Raw genomic sequence first — 24,513 nt, forward strand, 5'->3', positions numbered from 1 at the left:
GTTTCTAATTTATAAAGTGGTATTCGATTTTCACATACCTTATAAAAGAACTCTCCACAAAGTGCTGACAGAAAAAGATTCCAAGCGGAGTGGAATTACCGAGCTCCAAGATTTTTCTTTCGATCGCGTAACTGTCTAGATCAAATTTTTTCATTTCTTTGACGGCATAATCCATTTTGGTGTCATTTTGCCGATACAAGCTAACCTAAATAACAAGAGTAAAATGAATGCGTTACTGTATTGCCATGATCTGCCTTTGAGGTGTTTTATATAACACCAACCCACACATACAATACTAGTTCTCTGAAATGTCTAATTTTCTCATAAAGCTCGCTAGAAATTAGATTAGAACTGTCAGAAACAAGGCTTCTCCAAGGACTCTACGAGCAAACACAACAAATTTTAAATTTTGTGGACTAGAGAATGGCTAAAGATTGGAATTCCTGAACGATAGTTATCCTTAATTTTAAATTTTCCTACTTTTCCGAAAGCTCCTTCTCCAAGGACTTTAACCTCGGTGCAGTTGGATAAATTGTTGAGCCACTGAGCATGCACTTCCTTTCGACGAACTTTATTTTCCTCACAGTATTCGTGCTGTTCTGTGTTCTTTCGTTTTCTTGTCCTTGTCTGAACAAAACGAGCACAAGAGAAAAACGTATCTGAACCTTTAACCTTTAACTTGAAGACTTTAAAATCTCAGTGCATATAATTTACACTGGTAATTCGTGTTAGCGGTATCTAATGCATTCGCGCGAGATTTCATCTCGTGGCTGACAAAGCCCTGCGTTGATAGGAAAGATTTGTTCTGAAAATGTCACCTAACTGATGGAATTTATATCGACTGGTTTGGCGTCCACATTCAATTATTTCCAGTTGCCAGGGTCCCTAATGTAAATACTCTATGCTTTCCTCGGTGAGACGTTCCATTCGCCGGGCGAGGGACGAGTTTTAAGAACTGATAGACATAATTTTCATTCTTACCAATTTTGTTCTCGTTCTTTTGTACCACTCTCGTAAGACAATTGTACAAAAGGGTCGAGAACAGAAGAGCGAACAGTACAACAAACTTATGTGGCGCTGTCTCCTCCCTTATGAGATGATTCAATCGATTTGTGTCTATGTCAAAACAATTAGAGGGATAAGGATTTTTCGGTAGTTGTAACCTCGCATCCTGAGAACATACATAAACTAAAACTTCCTAACACCTCTTATTGTTTTATTTTGACGAATTTTCTTGTTGTGTTACAAAGATACTTTCTCACATGACAATTCTCAATTCCTAAGGTAATCAAAATATACCTCTGTCAGGTACTTCAAAGTTACAGGACTATAGTTGAGGGAAAAGCAGGTCAGTGCACCCGTCGACTGGGAGATGTGAAAGACTAGCATTGACCTACGTGGATTAGCAACGTACACCGCTGGTCATGTTGATAAGCTGTGGCTCACCTGTGGACCCCTGTGGTCTACTGACACCTTTTTCTTACTCAATCTCTTACCTTCTTTTTAACTGATATCTCCTCTCCCTTCACTGTATTGTCGCTGAAAACCAACGAAAAAAGAATTGCTTTATTATGATTGGGTTTATCTTGGAAGAAAAACAGTTTCTCTTCGTAAGGGGACTAGCATAATTCGCCGAATAAGCTGCTACTACACTCGGGGGCTAATGTACTACAGCCATTTCGCCAGCATCTCAGATTCTCGCGAACTAATCGAGCGATCGAAATCGCTGCAATCGAAATCAAATTTCTAAAAATCATTCCTAATAATAATTTGTAAATCGAAATCGCATTTCTGATATCACATATTCCATCGCGATAATCGCCCATTCTTTTTTTTGCTGGCTCCAGCGAGTAACACCTCGAGTCGCTAGCTTATAGGACAGGTGTGTTCGTGTTCTTTTTGAGCTAAGTCTTTTGATGTCGGCATGTACGGCAGCTTAATTTGTCGTCTGCCTTTTCCTAAAAATATAGATAAACCCTTTGCGGTAAAAATACCTTACGTTCTTAAGCATACTTCCTATCTGGTAAACGAAAAACGCAAGCACTACCAGCGATCTCTGCTCTGGTTTCTTTTCCATTGCTCCGTTTTACACTCGCACCCAGTCGCACGCAGCTCCAGGATGACGTTCGCCAACTTACACACGTGACTAAATACTATGATCACGTAAATACTATGAACTTTCTTGCGTTACGAATTTATTTCGTAAACGACGTCAAAATTTGATAGGATGTGTCGGAGTCAGCGCTACGTGCTATCTAACTTGTCCGGTAACTAAGCCGAGTTCGTTGATATTCATTTAATTATGCTTCAAAGTAAATACGAATAAATGGTCCGCGCCATCTCGCCACGCGCGACCCTGTTGTTTACACTGTTGCCGTGAACACGGTCCACCGATAAGACAAACGAATAAAATGCGTTTTCTTTCTACTCATAACGGCTGGTTTCATTATACTGTGCCAACGCCGTTTTAAATATTGCTAAAACGATATTGAAAATTGCTTTTTCTGTATCGCGATCATATCAACGAAAAACGAAAGTCGTAGAACGTTTTACAATAAGCCGCCACCATTGGAGAAAGCAGTTCACGGAGTTCGACATTAGTGAAGTATTATGTTTGTTGTTTAGCCTTACCTTTCATCGCAACGATTCTTAGTAAAACGTCCAATCACGTTGCTAACAGCAATGAACGCTAACCAGCAGGTTACAAAAACCATTTTCTACGTTGATAGCCGAAACTCCAGCCACAACCGAAAACCTGGATTTGTTCTGAAGACTGAAATGTGTGTGTCATAATAAACGTTGCGCTCGTGCGCGCGCGATAGAATGTGGTGCTACTAGTTTGATTCTGGAGACCGTTTTATAGAAGAGGACAGAAGAGAGGGAAAACGATAGCGGCAGAAGCTGAGGACTCAAAGATCTCGCTGACAATTTGGCATGAAAATCTTGCGCGCAACCCCTGTCATCCTTCATGAACCCGTGTAATGTTCAGTCTTGAGAATTGACGAATTGTTTTTGCAGTGATTTTTGTAAACTCCTTTGTTCTCCAGATCTCATCGCGTTTACAATGTAAGCGGGTTTACTTCCCGGCTAAAAAAATTGCCAAGGGTGTTCGCTGTCAATCGTTACCGCGTGGTGCAGATATGGATCCATTAAAATGATACTTGAGTGATGAAGCTGGTAAAATTTCGGTAAATAAAGTGGCAAAGTTAATTGAAGGCAATTTATTGAAGGTGACTGAGTGATACGGCTTCAGTAGCGCGGGTATCTAAATCAATGTTTGCCCACAATGCCGCGATGTCGTATTGAAGTTTTTAGAACATTGTTAAACCGTAGAAACCATAACTCACAAAAATTCTTCAAAAAGAACGACAAAGAAAAGAGAGGGTTCACAGCAGGACTGACCACGTGGTTTGTGATGTAGCTTTATTTTTATTGGCATGTTGTTGACAATTCTGACAGTTGACTTGGAATGGCTTTCTTCTTCAGTACTACACTGATACAGCTTTCACAGAGTTAGAGACAACCCTTGGAAATCGATCTCTTTACATTTTGTAAATAACGGATCATCGTACTGAAGAATTTTGACAACAAGGAATCTTACCAATTGCGAGGTAACGGAGAACACAATGAAAGACGTAATTTATTTTTAGAGTTTGTATTACACTTGTTAAATATTAACCGAAATTTGCTGGACGGTCAGCGGTACATCTTAGTATGAAAACATGGCGCTATTGGCGGAGCTGCGCGCCGTACCAGATGTGGAATGAATCTCTTCAATCAGGTTAGTAGAAGCCGGTTATTATCTCTACAACCCTGAAACGCCAGGTTGTATTGAACAGTGAATTAAACGAATTATCCAGTGCTAAATTCGACATCCCTGGCCCACTGCAAAACTAAGAGAAAATGGGTGAAGATATGGAATGTAAATATCGAAATGTAAGTTCAAATTTTTTAGAGGAGACCCTTAGAGTTGAGATAAAGTGGAAGTATTCTAAGTGGAATAATGCACTAGTCAATTCTGCAGACTTCACACTGTAGACCAGGTGTAAAATTGAGACTGCGGACTGCAGACTGCAGACCAGGGGTAAAATGGAGACTACGGACTCTCTGCAAACTGCAAACCAGGGGTAAAATGCAGAATGCAGGCTGCAGACTGCAGACCGGGTGAAAATGCGGACTGAGGCTAAAATGTACACTTGCAGACCAGGGATAAAATGCAGACTGCTGACTACAGGACTTTAAAGTATATATCGTGTTGTTTCCATTATCGAGAGCTAACTGTAAGCATGGTGAATCAGGGTAATTGAAGTGATTACCTCTGAACTCTTGTTAGCCTGAGCATCACTCTGATTGGACTGAATATCACTCTGGTTAGCCTGAATATCACTCAGGGTAGCCTGCTTATGGTTAGCTGTCAATGATAAAAATGGTAACATGATTCAGTCAAAAAGTCTACAGTCTGCAGTCTGCATTTTACCCCTGGCCTGCAGTCTGCATTTTACCCCTGGCCTGCAGTCTGCATTTTACCCCTGGCCTGCAGTCTGCATTTTACCCCTGGCCTGCAGTCTGCATTTTACCCCTGGCCTGCAGTCTGCATTTTACCCCTAGTCTGCAGTCTGCATTTTACCCCTAGCCTGCAGTCTGCATTTTACCCCTAGTCTGCAGTCTGCATTTTACCCCTGGTCTGCAGTGTGCATTTTACCCCTAGTCTGCAGTCTGCATTCTACCCCTGGCCCGCAGTCTGCATTTTACCCCTGGCCTGCAGTCTGCATTTAACCCCTGGCCTGCAGTCTGCATTTAACCCCTCGCCTGCAGTCTGCATTTTACTCTTGGTCTTCAGTCTGCATTCAACCCCTGGCCTGCAGTCTGCATTTTACCCCTGGTCTGCATCTGCATTTTATCCCTGGTCTGCAGTCTGCATTCCCAGGAGATGGACTCCCATATAAAAAGGCTGGGGTGTTCGTCGTACCCTTTAGGGACTAAAAAAGCAGTTTTGGTACCTTCTAAGGTGTTAAGGCTCAAAAGGTTCACAGTGGGCCAGCCTTTAAGGTTCCTTTTAGAGTATTGAGCTGCAAAAAATAAGACAGAAGATAACTGTGTCGTTTGAGAACTGGTACTTCTTAGGGGTGAAAAACATTTCAAGCCACACCCACCAAACAGGATCTTGGCACCTCTTAGGGGGTCTTTTCAAAATTTCCGACGAGCACCCCTGCCCTTTTTATATTGGAGTACCCCCCTCCCTGATCTTAATTTTGTCCTCAGTCTGCATTTTACCCTCAGTCTGTATTTCACCTTCAGATTGCATTTTAGCCCTGTAGTCAGTCAGAAGTCTGCAGTCGGCAGTCCGCGTTTAATACTGACTGTAAATCTTCATTCATGCTCATCTAAATTTGTGTTATTTTTAACTTAATTTGTTATGGACTCAAGATATCAAAGGAGTTTGTAGTTCGTCAAGAATCCTGTTTGAGTAAGTTATTTATGGAGTTCTTGACGTTGTACTGTAAAGAAAATTTGTATTAACTGATACGAAAGTCATGGTAACGTGCAATAAGCTGAAATTATTCTGCTTTACTATGAAAGGTATTCAATGAAGTGAACTCTTCAATCTTCAATGGCAGTGATAGAAAGCAGAGGCTGCCAGCATTATTGACCCAGTGGTATTTGTTGGGAAGTTAGTCGATCTGGCAGCCTAGCTGGTTGACACACTTGGTGAGTAAGGCTATTTTAATCAATTTAGTTAGCCTGTAATACAATCATTTTAAATTGTTAAGTATTTGATGATTTAGCATTGGCATCATTTGTTTCCATTGGACTTGAAAAGCGCCATTGGGGGAGTGGTCAATTAAGATATTTAAATATAAATTTTTAAAATTGTTAGGCAGAGAATGTTGTCATATTTTGAATTTGGAAATGAATAATCCTAGGTAGTGTTCATCAATTTACCAGTCGCTGGAAGGGTCCAATTATAACAAACTTACTCCTTGTTATCCAATCACAGTGCAAGAATTCTCTGAGCTATGCAGACAAACACAGCAACATTTTATCCCAATTTATTGAACAAGGCTCCAAACGATACCAAGAGTTAATCTAGAAATATTTACAATATATTGTAGGAGTTAGGACAGTAAAAAGGCCAATGTCTTTGCAAAAATATTAAATTAAAATCAAATGAAACAAGTTCTTTTCTCAATTAATATCGTGGTTAGTAGTGGGTGCTATTGAAGTTAATGGACTCAATGAACTATTTATATACAAATTTTTGGCAGTGGCTCACATTATGTGCCCCCTCGTCATCAACTGACAATCTTTCTATCATCTTCGGAGTAGTCATCTGTCATTTGTAAATTACTGAATGGTAGCAGTAATCAATCAAAACATCATCTTCAAGTTTAATTTACTAGCTGTACTTTTGAGTACAAATTGCCTCTGTGTCCTTAAATATATAACTGAAGCACGCATAATACTGTGGCAGTTGCGCCTATTTCAGCTGGTTCAGATTCGGTACATTTAAATAGTATTGGTCGTTACATTTAGTCATGTCCAACCCCACTATGTAAATGCCTATTATATGTCTCAATTCATTAAAAACTGGATCACTGGATAATGCAATTCAAGACTTTTCATTGGCTTAGCCATCATGGTATATGAGCCATTATACCATACTCTACAAACATGGTAAAGGTACGCATAGTTTTTTGGGGGCGTTTTTAATCTATTCTACTTTCCTATATTTTGGGGCATTTTCAATATCACAATTACTGTACTCACGCTTGTTGGATATGAAATTATAATGTCCAACGTGCGCTCCTGGGTTAATATTTAAATATACAGGTGAGATATTGTCTGGTAACTTGCCTGGCACATAACTACGTAAAGTTTGTAACTGATGAAGGTTTAAGAACCGTCCAAATGTCTCTAGATTAATAACAAAAAAAGCCAGAATCATTGTCATACGTGTACCATACTCACGTAATATTTCAACAACTATATATGGATCGGTAAATCTATTTATAACCAGGGTTTTTCAGTCAGTGTAACACATATCTGAGTAATATCACTAGAGGTCCTAACAGTTGACTAGATAAACAATAATGATAAAATATAAAAGCTAAGTTAAAATAATAAGTAATATTGCTAGATAAAAATAACTCTAAAAATTATTCTCAAAACTACTTTAAAAAATTACCCGATTTAAATAGCAATGAACTAACGAAAAATATCTATTAATTAAGGTTTAAAACTAAGCAGCCATGATTAAACAAAATGAATTTTTCGTGCATTCCAAGTGATCTTCCACTGGGTAGTTTGCTTTTAATAACCTGTAAAATGACATCAGAAGATATTAAGATCCAGTGTATGATAAAGTTGGTTCCTTAGTTATGGTGCGAATTTAGTCATATGATATTCTTCCAAGAAACTCAGCATTATAAACAGATAATTTAAAGTACCTTGTTGTAAAAATAATAAATAATTAATGTTTAATGTTTAATCATGTTTTAAGAGTGCATTTGAGTTGAGTACCCGGGGGAGGGGCCGCCAGAAAGGGGTACCTTTTTCAGGCTTCAGGTATATAAAAGGGTCGGGATTTTACTCGTCGGAGTATATGAAAGGGTGGGGAAATCTGTCGTTTAGGTAATCAAAAGGGCCGTTAATTAAAATATTTCGAACAAACAAACCTTTTGGCTGCATCATTTCATTTATTAAGCAGTACATGAAAATGACAAAAAGATTTCCTTTCTTGGCGATTTATTCATAATACGGGCCGGTTATGAAAGCCTGTTAAAATGGTATACAAAATTGATAAGGGGTTGGACCTCGAGGCAGAGCCTCCACATATAACATTTTGTAGAGTTCCCTCCCCCCGGGGGTTGAGTATCAAAAGCAGTCTATCTGTTTTTCGTTTTTTATTTGGTTTTGTTTTATGCTCTGAGCTATGCCTGCTTGTTGATCATCCTGTGCAGTTAAAACGAAAAAAGGCTTAAGGAAAACAAAAGTGAAAGGAATGCAAGTAGTCATAAAAAGTCAAGTGTTTCAACTTTATTTCCCCTTACCCCTTAGGACAGATTTTCTTAGTCATCGTTGCCATGGGAACGTGAGGGCGTCCCCTCTCCTGGGTTGTCGTAATATGTTTCTACAACCACAACCTCCTGATAGTCTTCTTCCTTTTGGGTTGTGTGCAGTTCTTGGCCGACCGCATCGCCACTTTCTACATCTTTTTCTTTTGGTGCAGCAATTAGTTCTTCATAAGCATTCGTTTCTGTCGCTGATTCTCCATCTCCTTCTTTGCGCCTTTCTTTTTGTCGCAGTGTATCGATGTAAATGGAGTTGTGTAGAACCCTTGTCGTTTCCCTACCTCGCTTCCTTCTCCTCTGTAAAATGTCATTAAACGTAGAAACGTGATTAATTTATTATTTGCAATTTCTCTTTATCGCACAGCCACGAGCGTAACCCGACCTTAAAGCCTGATTTTGTCAAGGGCGGATTTATATTTAAATCAGTTCAAGTTACTTAAAAAAAGAAGCTGCCATGGTGAATAGGTTTCTACAGTAAGGCGAACTTAGACTCCTGACATTTGGAACGTTGATCTGCTCTCCCTATACTATTAAACATTTGAAGTGTCTTAAAAACGATGTTTCAGATAGAGATGTATATTTGAGAGTGGATTCTTGTGCTGGGCGTGTTTCTAATTCTATACTTAAACACAAGCTACAGATAGAATTCTTATACTCACCATCAGTATGAAAGTCAAGACAATAATCAGAACTATTAAAGCCAGGCAGGCGAGAACTATCAGTGCAACGGCCCATCCAGGCAGTGAATCACTGCTATCTTCTTCCTCTTCCTGTTTCACACTCGATTGCGAAAATATAACGTTTTTAACAATAAGTCCATCAAACATTTCTGTCCCATTGACGGACTCCAAACGGGATTTTAGTTCTGCTTCAGTAGGGGAAGCAGCATCGCTAAAGGCAACTGAATAATTGGCAATGACACTACCGGTACTAAAACTGATTACAACAACGTAAAGGAAATTAGGATAGCCCTGAAATAGAGCTGTCAGTGCCCCTTCTACTCTGTTCTTCAGCTCCCCAAATTCACGGCTACTGGTGTCTTCATAAGCCTCAATGAATATGAGGTTTATAAATGTGACACTCGCATCGACAATCACGGTCGATGGATCCGTTGTAGTCTCACTTGGTGGCAGAGTTGATACCTCAGTAGGCGGATCCGTCGTTGGCTGAGTTGGCGGATGAGATGCAACATCTGTGGTTGGATCAGTGGTAGGGTCAGTGATTGGATCAGTGGTTGGATTAGTTGTCGAATCTGGGCTTGGATCAGTGGTTGGATCAGTTGTTGGATCAGTTGTTGGATCAGTTGTTGGATCAGTGGTTGGATCAGTGGTTGGAACAGTTGTTGGATCAGTGGTTGGATCAGTTGTTGTATCAGTTGTTGTATCAGTGGTTGGATCAGTTGTTGGATCAGTTGTTGGATCAGTTGTTGGATCAGTGGTTGGATCAGTGGTTGGATCAGTGGTTGGATCAGTTGTTGGATCAGTTGTTGGATCAGTTGTTGGATCAGTAGTTGGATCAGTTGTTGGATCAGTTGTTGGAACAGTTGTTGGATCAGTGGTTGGATCAGTTGTTGGATCAGTGGTTGGATCAGTTGTTGTATCAGTTGTTGGATCAGTTGTTGGATCAGTTGTTGGATGAGTTGTTGGATCAGTTGTTGGATCAGTGGTTGGATCAGTTGTTGCATCAGTGGTTGGATCAGTGGTTGGAACAGTTGTTGGATCAGTTGTTGGATCAGTTGTTGGATCAGTGGTTGGATCAGTTGTTGGATCAGTTGTTGGATCAGTGGTTGGATCAGTTGTTGCATCAGTTGTTGGATCAGTGGTTGGAACAGTTCTTGGATCAGTTGTTGGATGAGTTGTTGGATCAGTTGTTGTATCAGTTGTTGGATCAGTTGTTGGATCAGTGGTTGGATCAGTTGTTGGATCAGTTGTTGGATCAGTTGTTGCATCAGTTGTTGGATCAGTGGTTGGATCAGTTGTTGGATCAGTTGTTGGATCAGTTGTTGGATCAGTTGTTGGATCAGTTGTTGGATCAGTTGTTGGATCAGTTGTTGGATCAGTGGCTGGATCAGTTGTTGGATCAGTTGTTGGATCAGTTGTTGGATCAGTGGTTGGATCAGTTGTTGGATCAGTTGTTGGATCAGTGGCTGGATCAGTTGTTGGAACAGTTGTTGGATCAGTTGTTGGATCAGTTGCTGGATCAGTTGTTGGATCAGTTGTTGGATCAGTTGTTGGATCAGTTGTTGGATCAGTTGTTGGATCAGTTGTTGGATCAGTGGTTGGATCAGTTGTTGGATCAGTTGTTGGATCAGTGGCTGGATCAGTTGTTGGAACAGTTGTTGGATCAGTGGTTGGATCAGTTGTGGGATCAGTTGTTGGATCAGTGGTTGGATCAGTGGTTGGATCAGTTGTTGGATCAGTTGTTGGATCAGTTGTTGGATCAGTGGTTGGATCAGTTGTTGGATCAGTTGTTGGATCAGTTGTTGGATCAGTTGTTGGATCAGTGGCTGGATCAGTTGTTGGAACAGTTGTTGGATCAGTGGTTGGATCAGTTGCTGGATCAGTTGTTGGATCAGTTGTTGGATCAGTGGTTGGATCAGTTGTTGTATCAGTTGTTGGATCAGTTGTTGGATCAGTGGTTGGATCAGTTGTTGGATGAGTTGTTGGATCAGTTGTTGGATCAGTTGTTGGATGAGTTGTTGGATCAGTTGTTGGATGAGTTGTTGGATCAGTGGTTGGATCAGTTGTTGGATCAGTTGTTGGATCAGTTGTTGGATCAGTTGTTGGATCAGTTGTTGGATGAGTTGTTGGATGAGTTGTTGGATGAGTTGTTGGATCAGTTGTTGGATCAGTGGTTGGATCAGTGGTTGGATCAGTTGTTGGATCAGTTGTTGGATCAGTTGTTGGATCAGTTGTTGGATTAGTTGTTGGATGAGTTGTTGGATGAGTTGTTGGATGAGTTGTTGGATCAGTGGTTGGATCAGTTGTTGGATCAGTTGTTGGATCAGTTGTTGGATCAGTTGTTGGATCAGTTGTTGTATCAGTTGTTGGATCAGTTGTTGTATCAGTTGTTGGATCAGTTGTTGGATCAGTTGTTGGATCAGTGGTTGGATCAGTTGTTGGATCAGTTGTTGGATCAGTTGTTGGATCAGTTGTTGGATCAGTTGTAGGATCAGTGGTTGGATCAGTTGTTGGATCAGTGGTTGGATCAGTTGTTGGATCAGTTGTATGATCAGTTGTTGGATCAGTTGTGGGATCAGTTGTTGGATCGGTTTTTGGATCAGTTGTTGTATCAGTTGTTGGATGAGTGGTTGTATCAGTTGTTGGATCAGTTGTTGGATCAGTGGTTGTATCAGTTGTTGGAGCAGTTGTTGGATCAGTTGTATGATCAGTTGTTGGATCAGTTGTTGGATCAGTTGTTGGATCAGTTGTTGGATCAGTCGTTGGATCAGTTGTTGGATCAGTTGTTAGATCAGTTGTTGGATCAATTGTTGGATCAGTTGTTGGATCAGTGGTTGGAACAGTTGTTGGATCAGTTGTTGGATCAGTTGTTGTATCAGTTGTTGGATCAGTTGTTGGATCAGTTGGTGGATCAGTTGGTGGATCAGTTGTTGGATCAGTTGGTGGATCAGTTGTTGGATCAGTTGGTGGATCAGTTGGTGGATCAGTTGTTGGATGAGTTGTTGGATCAGTTCTTGTATCAGTTGTTGGATCAGTTGTTGGATCAGTGGTTGGATCAGTTGTTGGATCAGTTGTAGGATCAGTTGTTGGATCAGTTGTTGGATCAGTTGTTGGATCAGTTGTTGGATCAGTTGTTGCATCAGTTGTTGTATCAGTTGTTGGATCAGTGGTTGGATCAGTGGTTGGATGAGTGGTTGGATGAGTGGTTGGATGAGTGGTTGGATCAGTTGTTGGATCAGTTGTTGGATCAGTTGTTGTATCAGTGGTTGGATCAGATGTTGGATCAGTGGTTGGAACAGTTGTTGGATCTTTGGTTGGATCAGTGGTTAGCTCAGTTGTTGGATCAGTGGTTGGATGAGTTGTTGGATCTGTGGTTGGATCAGTGGTTAGGTCAGTGGTTGAATCACTTGTTGGTTTAGTTGTGGGGTCAGTTGTTGGATGTGTGGTTAAATCAGTTGTTGGATCAATGGTTGGTTCAGTTGTTGTTTCAGGTGTTGGATATGTAGTTGGTTCAGTGGTTCGAGCAGTTGTTAGATCAGTTGTGGGATCAGTTGTTTGATCAGTTGCTGGTTCAGCTGTTGGATATCCCTTGGGTGAACCTAAATATGAATGTAGGGTGAAATTAAATTGTGTCACATCAGTAAAGTACTGTGTCTCCCTGACTGTAGAAGGCAGCTCTTTGATGCTTGAGGTGATATATCAAACTCGAGAGACTGTGTTTGACGATATTGACGAGTACGAAAATACAACGCGTAGCGGGGTATTTTTGACGACTTTCGAGGTGCTTCTTATTGTGGTCAAACACTGCCTTGAGTGTTTTATATATCCTCTCACTCGAAAATATAACTAAGGAGATAACGGAGAAATAAAATCGTCAAAAGCGATGCTAAATAAGATCAGATATCCAAACACCGTCACGGTCATGATTTCCTTTGTTTAAACTTGATGAATTTTTAACGAGCTCGAGTAGGGGTGTGCCAGATAACGTCTCGTTAGTTAACAGATTTAGAAGGATATTTGTTAGTGTTGGTTGCTGTGGCAACATTAAAAGTTTTCAATAGTATTGTATGGACGACGTTCTGCTGAAAAACTAGTTTAAGGAGGCTGTACCTTGAAGGATGAATACCACCACTGTTTAACAAGTGATGCTACAGTTATGGTGTTCTACAAATTGCCAATGGCTAGTAAACTAGTTGCGGTCATCCTTTTAATTTGACAGGTGACCATAGCAACAATATTACCTGCTAAAAACACCCTCAATTTTAGCTTTAAGCGCTTATTGCTCAAAAACGAGCTCGGTGACCCCCATTTTTTATTATCGAATTGTAATAATCACGATAAGTTTAACTTAACTTTAAAAAATTCTGCGGAGTAGGTTCAGAGCCGCCTTAAATTTTCAAAAATGTAAGTTGGCTCTGAACTCACTCCACAGAGGTGCAAAAATTTGCATCTTATCATGCTTATTACAATTTGATATTAAAGAATGTGGGTCACCGAGATGGTTTTTGAGTTATAAGCGCTTAAAGCTAAGATTAAGGGTGTTTTTAGCAAGTCATATTGTTTCTATCGCAGCCTATTGTCCCACAAAATTGACAGCAACATTTTCAAGAATGATTGGGCAGTTTTTGATACCATGAATTTGGCATCAACCGATATAGAGTGGCTATAATGACCCATCAAAATCTAAGTCTTGGAAAATACTGGAAACTCTTTCGAGCCACCTTAAATTAAGTGTTCTCTACGAGATAACAATACTTTTTGGGAGTTTCGAAGAAGCTCACTTTTGCCTTACACAGACAGGCACCATCAATTTATGAGATGATTAGCTGATTATAGAATGCTCACATATAGTTTTGTAAGTTTTCGTATAGGCTTGACAAAAACCATATGGAAATTAGCAGCCCTCACTGAGTACTTTTATTTATTTGCACTAAGGTCAAAATACGGTAGTTCCTTTGGTTTTCTTATGTAAACCTATTATGGCGTCACAGAGATTGAACTTTGTTTGTGGCTCCCACCAGTTGTAATCTTTGATCGTCATTATTAATTTCTCTTCTACAGAAAATAAGTTCTGATAAAAAAAGTCTTAAATCATCATATTAACTCTTCCGGATCGTGCCGAAATTACAGGCCTTGTTTTACATCATGTACTCGCCCTATGGCCCAATCCTGTGTGGCTCCATTTTTCTTTTCTTTGCAGTTACCTAATGGTAGTCTAAACGGGCATTTTACTTAGGTGTAGCCAGGAAATGTTCTTTACTCCCATGAACCGGCATGGTATGTCTCATTCCGTTTATTTTCTTGACTCTTTTTATCAATTTGAATTATCATTATTGTTTTTTAATTGTAAGGAGACTCCCGCAGAGAATTATGTCTGTTCTGAAAGTGACTGTTACAATGTTTCCTTAACAAAATTTTAAAACTTAAAAACTTTTAGTGCTCGTAGAAGTAAAAGGAAATCAAATGGAACGTAGCTTTTAACATGATGTTAGTATGGATCATGATACACAGTCCAGAAAAACAGCAAGTTCCATTCTAACAACCCTAAGTTAGGCTGTTTTCAAGTAAGTTCAAATCAAGTGTTAAGGTTAGATGACAAGAGAAGTGCTTGCTTCAATTGCCTAGTAACAAACTTAGGCAAAAATTTAGGTAGTCGAGTCGCCTTAAATCACGCTAAATCCTGCAAAATGACCCCGAAAATGTAAATTTTAAAGCAACGATTCCATGATCTTTTTTGCCAGAAGATTAGTTATTACTTAATATTTTAATTCTGAGAGAAACTAACAAAATATTTGTGCTAAAAACTTGAGCAGAAGCAATAGAAACTTACCTTGTGTCGCGTTTAAGCTGCTCCAAAATATCCCTAGCCAGAAAAGAATGACTAAACCTTCAGCCATACTTAACTCAGTCTTGAATTATGAAATCCACTTTAGTGTATGATGTTGCACTTCCCCGAGATATCGATCTTTCCTTAGGCAAACGATGAAGCGATGTAACTTTAAAATGCGATGTCCGTCCTCGAAGAAGCGACTAGTCTTCACAAATAGTGATGATGAATCTCATGTTTTGATAACCAATTGCAACAAAGAGAAATTTAACTGTTGTTATGATGGTCAATAGCTATTCGTTAGCTCTTTATTGTTTTCAAGCAAAAACAAGTCTTTTTTATGGACAAATAACGTCACATCATTTGCATGACTCACGTCAAAATATTTTGGACGAGACCGTTGCTACAATAACGCGATGGTGTTCGAAAAACAAAAAGACGGGAAGAGATCTTTCGGAAATAATAACACATGCAAAAGATGACTGATTTAAAGCGCTTTGAATGTTGAGCCAACGGAAATTAAATAAGCCGCAAGCGTCACTTGCAAAAAAGAAAAGACCGTTTCCTAATAACTGCAAGAAAGTAAATCTCCATATTGCGATCACTTTCATAGCACGGTTGAAATGAGTATAATTAAATAGCTCACTAATTTGAGAATGGTTTCTTGTTGTCTTCATAACTAAGTCAAACCAAAAACAAACGTTTATGACTTTGTAAAGTATTGGAGAAATGTCATGGTGCACATCTGTTGTCTTCCCAATTTAACTTGCTATGCCTGTCATTGTGCAGGGCTCGCCATGTGGGCAGTCGCCCGAAGTTTCTTTTCAACGTCTTATTTTATACAAAAATATTTTCAACCTCAAATCGTAGTTTCTAGGCTACAGCACAGGTCTGGCGTTTTCAATTTTTTCTTGTTTTCTTGTTTTTGGACTTTTCCCTTCTGCTGCATTTTGTTAATGGTTAGAAAAAAAACAAAGTAAAAAACAAATTCAGTGGAATGACGGTAGAAAATCTTGCTTTATTCCTTGTACCTCTTTGCGGCTGTGTTACACTGTAGCTTAATGTTGGACATTAAGATGGCAAATATTGTAAATTCTGCATTGCTATGCATGTGTTTTTTTTCCCGTGCCACGTTCTCTATTAAAAGCTCCTAAGATCTAAAATTTAAATTTGGTTGAGCCGTTCCTTTCTACACAGTCAATAATAGCTTCGTTAAAAATGTATATTAAATATTCATCAATGAAAAGGAGACTCAGGCTGTAAAGAACTTAAGGCTGTTGCCAGACGTTTTCTGGTGGTCTGGAACTTATGCTTTCACTGTTTCGTTCTCGTGTTTTTATCCGGTACTAACTTAATTTAACAACATAACAGCGAATTCACCTGAAAGGATGCTTTTGAATGTGACGCATGCATGCGCGCTTACGTAAGTTTTGTTTTTGGTTTGCGAAGGAGGTTTGTTATTTCGGTTCTTATGATACCTGTAGCTTTCTTTTGTTCTAGAATGAATGCTCTGCAGTCCTAGCTGACGAACTTTACATTGGATCCAGGTGGAACAATTCTTATCATGGGCGGGCCAATGTCGTGTCGTCTAAATCGCAAGGACAGAAGGTCGTGACATTTGACCGTGTGCACTACGTGAAAGTTGGTCTTGAACGTATACTTTCCGAGGTAATTTCAATAAAGTGAGAAAAATTTATGGTTGATCTGATGATCTATTTATTTCTACGCCCCTGTTGCTCTTACATAACATTGTACTTAGCTGATTCTGTAGTTTTGTCGTAAGAAGTACGTTGTCGCGTTAAAGTCAAATCCGAGGGAGGACTGTTTTCCGGAGATGAGAAAATATGGTTTACCATCTCTTACATGTTTAAATAATTGCTTAAAAGACCCATGTTTGATAATAAATCATTCTCCTTTGTCCGTTTGGCTCGGAAGTCCACACATGGTCTTATCACTGACCTATCGTATTGTAATAGCAGGATCATGATCGAAAGTCTAGCGGTTTAGTAAGTAAGTAAGTAAGTAAGTAAGTAAGTAAGTAAGTATAGACTTTATTTAAAGAGGGTAGCTCTAAAATAGTATAAAAATACTAACAAACCAGTGGCCCTCTAAAAATTATGTACCATACGGATGCTAAAACTATGGCATAATTATGAGATAATATAACGAATAAAAATACAATAGATAAGAGATAAAATCAATTTAAAATACAAAAAGTATAACTAAATCACAGAATAAAATGATTTAAAAGCTGCTGTTCTTCAAAAATTTTTTTCCAAAGAGAGTTCCAAAAGAATTAAGCGACGCTATTTTCCGCATTGATAGCGGTAAGCTGTTCCAGGCTTGACAGGCAGTCAGAGTAAATGTTCTTCCTCCTTCAGTTTTACGTTTGATAACAGGGCGAGCAATATTGAAGTTGGCATACCTAGTCTGCCGTGAATGAGTGTCGCTAGTAAGCTTAAGTAAACTTTTAAGATAGGTTGGTACATGTCCCTGTAAACGCTTGTATATAATACAGCATTTAGTTAGTTTAACCTGTTCGAAAAATGGTATCCAGTTTAGTTTATTGAACAGTTTGACGGAGGAGGCTTGACAATCGGCGTCTGGAATAACTCTAGCAGCCCTCTTCTGCAACTTTAGAACACGGTTAAGACAATGTTTATCACAGCTCGTCCAAACCACATTTACATAATCAATTACCGGTCTTATCATAGTGTTATAGAAAATAAGTCGATGTTTTAGAGGTAGACAATATTTAATTCTCTTTAAAATGCCTATCCGCTGCGAGAGCTTTTTACTCAATTTCTTCATATGAGGGATAAATGTTAGTTCTTGGTCGATTTCTAGTCCCAAAAGCTTTGCAGAACGAACATTCTCCAGTTGTTTTTCATTAACAACTACAGCAAGGTCATGGTTAATTCTGGTAGAAAGTCGCTTGCCAGTAATGGTAAGCACTTTTGTCTTGCTCTCATTGAGAGGAAGTTTATTAGCTGTTGCCCATTGGTCGACCTCGGAAATTGCTGTAGTCAGTGAACTTTGTAAAACACCAACGGAATCAAAGTTAGCAGCGGAGGTTAACGTCGTGTCTTCTGCGTATAGGTCAATTTGAGCCGAGCTCACATGTAGCGGAAGATCGTTAATAAAGGCGATGAAAAGCAAGGGAACCAGAATTGAGCCTTGAGGTACACCATGACGAACACAAGCAGCAGGGAATTCTATTTTACCCATAGATACCAACTGGCGCCTTTCATTCAGATATGATCGAAACCAGATTAACGATTTGTTGTCAAGCCCATATGCTTGAAGTTTCTGCAATAGAATCGAGTGATCAACCACGTCGAAAACCTTGCAATAATCAATTAAAATCATACCACTCACGCGATCACTGTCAAGGTTGAACAGCAGTTCGTCGATAATTCCAATAAGAGCAGTTTCTGTACTGTGACGCTTGCGAAAACCAGACTGCTTAGAATAAATTAAGTTATTGACACACAAATAACTATAAAGTGAGTCGTGTACATGCCTCTCTATTACCTTGGAAAGTACTGGCAACACTGATATCGGACGATAGTTGTTTACGTTTTCTGGATCCCCACCTTTAAATAACGGAGTGACTTTTGCAGTCTTCCAGCGCTGAGGAAAAACTGATGTGACGAAGGAATAATTAATTAATTTAGCAACGGACGGAGCAATAATAGGAGCTGCTAATTTCAGCATTCGCGCACTGATATTATCAATACCACTGGCTTTGTTTGATTATTATCTTCTTCAAATGGCTCCTCTCCGCATTCTTAACTGGCTTCACCATTCTTATTGATATCAGACAGCTCGCACATTGTATTACTCCAAATTGCACGCAAATCCGTTTGACACCTGCATGGGATCTGCAGCAGCCTTCTCTAGGCGGGTAGTCTGCTCCTGAACATGGATTCAGTCACGGACGATACGAATGCTGTTGTGCGGTATTCACAACAGTGTACCCTGTGTCACAGAGGGTGGCTGTAACACCAGCTACAGCAGTGTGTTGGGAGCCCTATAGGACATTCTCGAGTTACCTTGTACGTACTTCTGTTGCAAAACGATTCCTCGTGCAAAACCGTTCATATGAAAATGAGTTTGATTAACATGAAAATGAACCTATTGGCGAACACATTTTCATATGAATCGTTCCGAACGAGGATTCGTTTTGACACAGAGGCAAAAGCCAGCTTGGGAATGGCCTATTGCATAAGTTTGGACAAATGCATCAGTCAGAACAGGGTCTTAGAGCTCCAAGATGATAATTCAAGTTTTCAGGGGCGGCTGTACCTGTCCTTCACTGAGTAGAAAAACAGAGCTGCTGGAATTTGTATTTGTTGTGAGTATGAATGGTGTATTTTCATTTCGTGTTGCGCTAATACAGTTCCGAGTTAGCTAGTCTTTTTTGCTTTTTTTATTACATCTACAAAACAACAAGGGATTACTTAAAATGTTTACAAGGGAATACCACTTACTTAGCTCTTATTAACCGAGCAGGAAGTCTTTATGGGAGAATCTTGACCGAGGTCGTCTGTACAAAACGACTGAGGCCAAGATTCTCCCATACAGACAGACTTAGCTTGGTTAATAAGATGTTTATTATATGGCAAAGAAGAAAACTTTAATTCGTTTAATGTAACTGGTTTGCTGACATTTTGCTTTCGAACGGCGATGAGCTTAACTTAAACCTGCCGAAATGTGCTCGTCCTCTTTACTTTTTTTTCGGGAGCGGGCTTTTTGGCACTTCCATAAATGATTGAGAAGACAATAAAAGAAAATATTGACCATTTTTGTATTTTAGTTTGCGACTTTTTCAACGCAAAATGAAACCGGTCTAGATGTCGGTCTTGATGGGAAAATCTGGACCGCGGTCAATGTCGATTGCAGCCAATCAAATTCGTGAATTCGGTAGTTCCCAGTCCTTGTGAGACACAGCCATATAATAAGCTACAACACTAACGCTTATTTGCTTATTTTATTTAGTTGAGCCCGTACGACCTATTGCAGATCCGAAACTTTGGTGTCTCAGCTTAATATATACAAAACAATAAGAATTATACTCTTTACGCTAACAAAAACAATTTCTCTGAAAGATGCTTACTTGAAAATGAAAGCCAAACCTTGTTAGCGTTCTGTTCACCTTCAATGTAAGGTGTGTACATACAATATAATATAAGATTATTAGTACTAGAACAACTAGCGCTGTGGTAAATGTTTAACTGAGTTAATAAACGTGCAAATCACAGATTTGACCTAAACTTCGCCAATCACCCTACAATGATATACTAAGCTAGGAACATCTGATTTTTGATTTTCTGCGTCTTCCAACATGAACGGTTACTTCCTGAATTCTGAAAAATAGAAGATATATATGAGTTTCATTCAGACAGCTTGACTGACGCGCTCGCTTTTTGAGCTTGATTAGCACAGCAAAATATCCTGATCCTCCTAGTTGCTCACAAATCAACTTTCCGCTGACTTTGTGGGCGGTAAATTAATTTAGCTAGACGCAAACATACTATCTCCACCTTGGGCACGCCACCTTGTTGTGGTGATAGGGTTTGAGTGTCTCGGTGGTCCCAAGACCTATGCCGGCTAGAACATCAGTCCCTGGCAGATTCAACCATGCCAGATTGGTCTCGGAGGAGAGACCCTACAAAGGACCGTCCCTGATCGTCCAGGGTTGGGCGGGGAGCCAATCACCCCACCCTGTAAAAAAAACTAATTTCTTACAGAAATTTCTTCGAGATCGCAACAACAACCCATGCCTGAGCAACAGGGAGATGCCTAGGCATACATGACGCCTGTATGTGAAAGCCTTCCAGAAGCTTCCAGGCCAAAACCTGCACTAAGCCCAAACAAGCACTTAAGATGGGTTGCAGGAATGCTCGAGCCAAACAAATCAGCGCTGATGGCACGCGAGATGGTACAACACAAGGTGGAATGGAAGTGGCAGGATCACCCTCAGTAGCGGACAAACCATCTTTTATGCAGGTCGCGAAGACCAACACCAGGAAGTAGTGGCTCTATATATGCTGGATAAAGTGACTTGCAGCAGGGCACAATGCCCGTAAGCGCATAAGGGAGAAAAGCAACCAAGAAGACATCACGATAGACCTAGCTAGAAGAAGGTGGAATTGGATAGGCCATGTCTTGAGTAAGCCTGCAAACAACATCATCAAAGAAGCCTTGCACGGGACACCAACAGGAACACGCAAACGCGGGCGGCCCAGGCTGAAGTGGCGATGGCGTCAGCTGAAAAAGAGTTTTGGGAAAGAGAGAGCCTAACCTAGGGTGAGGCTGCAAAGACCACCCAGGACAGGGAACATTAGAGTGATCTCGTGGGGGCCTTATGCGCCACATGGCGCGAAGAGGCCAAAGTAAGTAACTAACACATGCGATAGCTTCGTTTTCTATGCCTAATAACTGTTTATCGTTTTCTTAACCAACCTGTTACAGTGTCATAGATGTTTTCCACCGCTAAAGAAGGGTGGGTTCTCACGAGTGGCTTTTTGTAGAAATGGTCTGAAGCTTCTTGATTTCTTCCACTGGCCGCTTTACTTCCTTCGGACTCAACCACCGCTTTATCGGTGTCTTTATCTTCCTCGTTACTTTCTTTGGCTCCACTGGCACTTTCCAAGTCTCCAGCTTCCTTGGAAGATCTTGTTCGAGACTTGTCCGTACGTCGTCGCTGGAAAGTTAAATTATTAGACTAGACATTTTATTAAATGAATTGAAGGCGTTAGTAGCAGGATAGTTAAACCCCATCAGACCCTGTGTTACCCATCCTACTTTCCACAGTGGAAGTTTTTTGGAAAAGGTACATAGAGCAATCGAAGAAAAATACGGCCTTTCATGGAATATGTGGCTTTTCCAAAAATTATGGCAAAGTTTATGTAACAATAGTTTCCAAAACTGCATGATCGTCTTTTACTGAGTCGTTAACTGAAGTAGCTTGAAGCAGCGAGGGAATATCCTTGTCTTACAAAGGGATCTGAATGGCTCATTTGTTCCCATGTTATGATTAGGATACCGTAATTACAGCTAACCACGTTTAACAAAAAATCTTCACTTACCATGATCAAAAAGCGCACAATGGCAATAGCTACGATAAAGAGGCCCAACGCAGCAACAACTGTCAGAGTTATCGCCCAACGGGGAGTTACTGGCTTGACCGATCCTTTGCTCGACGATGCTACTGGAGTGTGCATTCCTGTGGCTGACAAAGGTTCTGTAGTTGACAGGTCTGTGGTCATCAAAGCTCTAGGTGTTGTGATGGACCAGGCTTCTGATGTAAATAATCCTGTGGTCCATCCTTTTGGTATTGTCCATGGCCACCATGATCCTGTAGTTGTGTCTGTAGGTGCGTCTGTAGTTGTTTCTGTTAATGATCCTGTGTTCCACCATTCTGGCCATCCATTCCAGGAAAACGTTGTTGATGCTGGTCCTGTAGTGCTGTACCTTTGTGTGTGTGTACCTATGTTTATAAAACATTTAAAATGGTGAGTGGTAAAGTGGGATAGTCACTTAGGAATCTTTTTAGTGTTAATTATTTTTAGTGAAATTTATCACCTGTTTCTGTAGTTGACAGGTCTGTGGTCATCAAAGCTCTAGGTGTTGTGATGGACCAGGCTTCTGATGTAAATAATCCTGTGGTCCATCCTTTGGTATTGTCCACCATGATCCTGTAGTTGTGTCCGTAGGTGCGTCTGGAGTTGTTTCTGTTACTGATGGTGTCGCTCTTGTAGTAGTGTCTGTAGTTGCATCTGTAGTTCATTCTGTTAATGATCCTGTGTTCCACCATCCTGGTCCTCCATTCCAGGACAACGTTGTTGACGCTGCTCCTGTAGTGCTGTACCTTTGTATGTGTGTACCTATGTTTATAAAACATTTAAAATGGTGAGTGGTAAAGTGGAATAGTCACTTAGGAGTCCTTTTAGTGTTAATTACTTTTAGTGAAATTAATCACGTAGGTTTTTTGTAATTCTACGGTTCATCGACAAGTAGATGTTCATCGAAAATTATGTAGTTGCCGTGAAAAGTGTTGCTTAATCTTGTGTATGTTTCCGTCCACTTAAAATTAATTAGAGAAATATATCAGAGGGGAACTAAGCTTGATGGGTGTCCTTTTTAACTTTAGTACACGTCACATATCTTGTCCAGTTCCTTCAAAACGCTGCCTCCCTTTTAAACGCAGTTGTGCCATCTTAAATATTCTATACCAACCATGATTAAAAATTATATGACTTGGCAGTTTCCATTTTTACCTCTAAGTTTATAAAGTTATTACTTTACTTAGCAAGAAAGAGAAATATAAAAGTACACTTTAATTGAAAATGTAATGACGTTTTAATTTTGCACTCTTGCACTTGACGCCGTACATCTAACCATACATCTAATCTTCTTTATGTTGGAATAGTTATGGCCTGCTTTCATTTGCCATATGTGTCAAGCAGTTTCCCACAGGGTATATTGATCTTTCGGGTTGTGTAAATGTTTGAACAGATGGAACCTTTTGAATATAATCTTAAAATTCTTCAAGTTTGAAATATTTGCTTATGGTGGTGCACATCTTGTGTATAGGAAGCAAAGTTTACCTCAGGTTGCCACTGAGATTATGCAGGCCGTATGTGCTGTAGGACTACGCAATTTAAACCTGGGCAACGTAAGTTTTGGGGAATTTTTGCTTGCGTAATCTAAACTTGCAAAAAGGCTAAAATTTGTCTTACGCGATATTTTATGTTTTATTTTTGAACGATTTTTAATTTATTTATCCTTCTCCTGGTGCACCGACGCCAAAGAATTGCGGAAAAGAATAAATTAATCTATTCAATATAAAAGAAACGGATGGTCATAAACATCGGGTGGCGATCTTCGTATCTCGGCTTTCGATCGGGGTTGTAAATAAGGATTCGCTTCCACTGGAAAGTGATTGAATGCTGTTGACAACTATGCTTGTTTTGGTTGGTACAAGCACTCTTGTCTCCCTCCTTTTCAAGGATTAGTTGAGCGCACGCGATAAAGGGACGTACAGATGCTGCACTAAGCATTTTTCAGTTAGGTTTTAAGGAAGTGAGGTTGCCCTAGAAAAATCTCGAGAGTTTTAAATTTTACTTACGGTGCTACATATTGGTGTTATTTTTTCCGTTACAGTTAACTCAATCCAGAATATACTACAAGTAAAGTTATAAGAAATTAAATGCTTACCAAATATAAAAGCGCTGCTCAGAATTATCGCGGTCGAAAAAATAATCAATAGTGAGGCTATTTTAGATCAAAGTGCTAGTTGTCAACTTCCCCAGCTTTGGTTGTTCGTGATTAGTGCTTCCTGAGCTCCAAAGTAGAGTAAACTCAATTGCGCAACTCAACTTTTTCCGAATGCCAATTTCTTATGTGCTCCTTTTAATGCGCAAAAGCCCTTTTAACGGTTAACTTTTCTGATTTGCATTACAATATAATCCAACATATATGTGAGGCAATTTCGCTCAATTTTGTTGCTTTGCCCGAAATTGCCTTGCAATTAGCTTTGAATCTAGAATAAACATTCTGACGTCAACATTTCTGGAAAAGAAGGAAAAGATATTTCCTTACAGATTTCCTTAGAATTCGCCTTTGCGTACAGAAAAGCAAACACATTTCTAAAGATCTTTAAACTTCATGGTAAATAGTAACACAGTAACCACTTTTTGTATGTTCCTAATACAAAATCGTCGCAACAGCGCTTTGTGCGTGCCTGACATCTCTCCTCTGGCGTAGCCAAAATACAGTCTAAATAGCTTTTTCTCACAACTAGAAACTAATCACGTGTCGAATAGGCATATTGATCTTTCGGGTTATGCAAGTGGTTGAACAGATGGAACCTTTGAATATAATCTTAAGTTAATTCATCAAGTTTAAGATATTTGCTTATGGCGTA

At 39.8% G+C, this 24,513-nt stretch overlaps 2 long non-coding RNA genes across 2 annotated transcripts; one reads left to right on the forward strand and one right to left on the reverse strand.

The window, feature by feature from the left end:
• The first annotated feature begins 3,478 nt into the window (after window positions 1–3,478).
• Window positions 3,479–16,280, forward strand: LOC149111560 (uncharacterized). Its single transcript, XR_016207062.1, has 3 exons — window positions 3,479–3,781; window positions 5,581–5,709; window positions 16,080–16,280. It is a non-coding gene; the product is annotated as an uncharacterized LOC149111560 (long non-coding RNA).
• Window positions 16,281–19,307: 3,027 nt separating this feature from the next.
• On the reverse strand, window positions 19,308–21,283 carry LOC149111561 (uncharacterized). The gene is made up of 2 exons (XR_016207063.1): window positions 21,048–21,283; window positions 19,308–19,948 (listed from the first exon to the last, which is right to left on the reverse strand). It is a non-coding gene; the product is annotated as an uncharacterized LOC149111561 (long non-coding RNA).
• Between the last annotated feature and the right edge of the window lie 3,230 nt (window positions 21,284–24,513).

The sequence above is a fragment of the Orbicella faveolata genome, unplaced genomic scaffold (assembly GCF_042242905.1).
Source record: "Orbicella faveolata isolate gen_17 unplaced genomic scaffold, um_ofav_v1 contig_2, whole genome shotgun sequence".
In the NCBI taxonomy this organism is placed as follows: Eukaryota; Metazoa; Cnidaria; class Anthozoa; order Scleractinia; family Merulinidae; genus Orbicella; species Orbicella faveolata.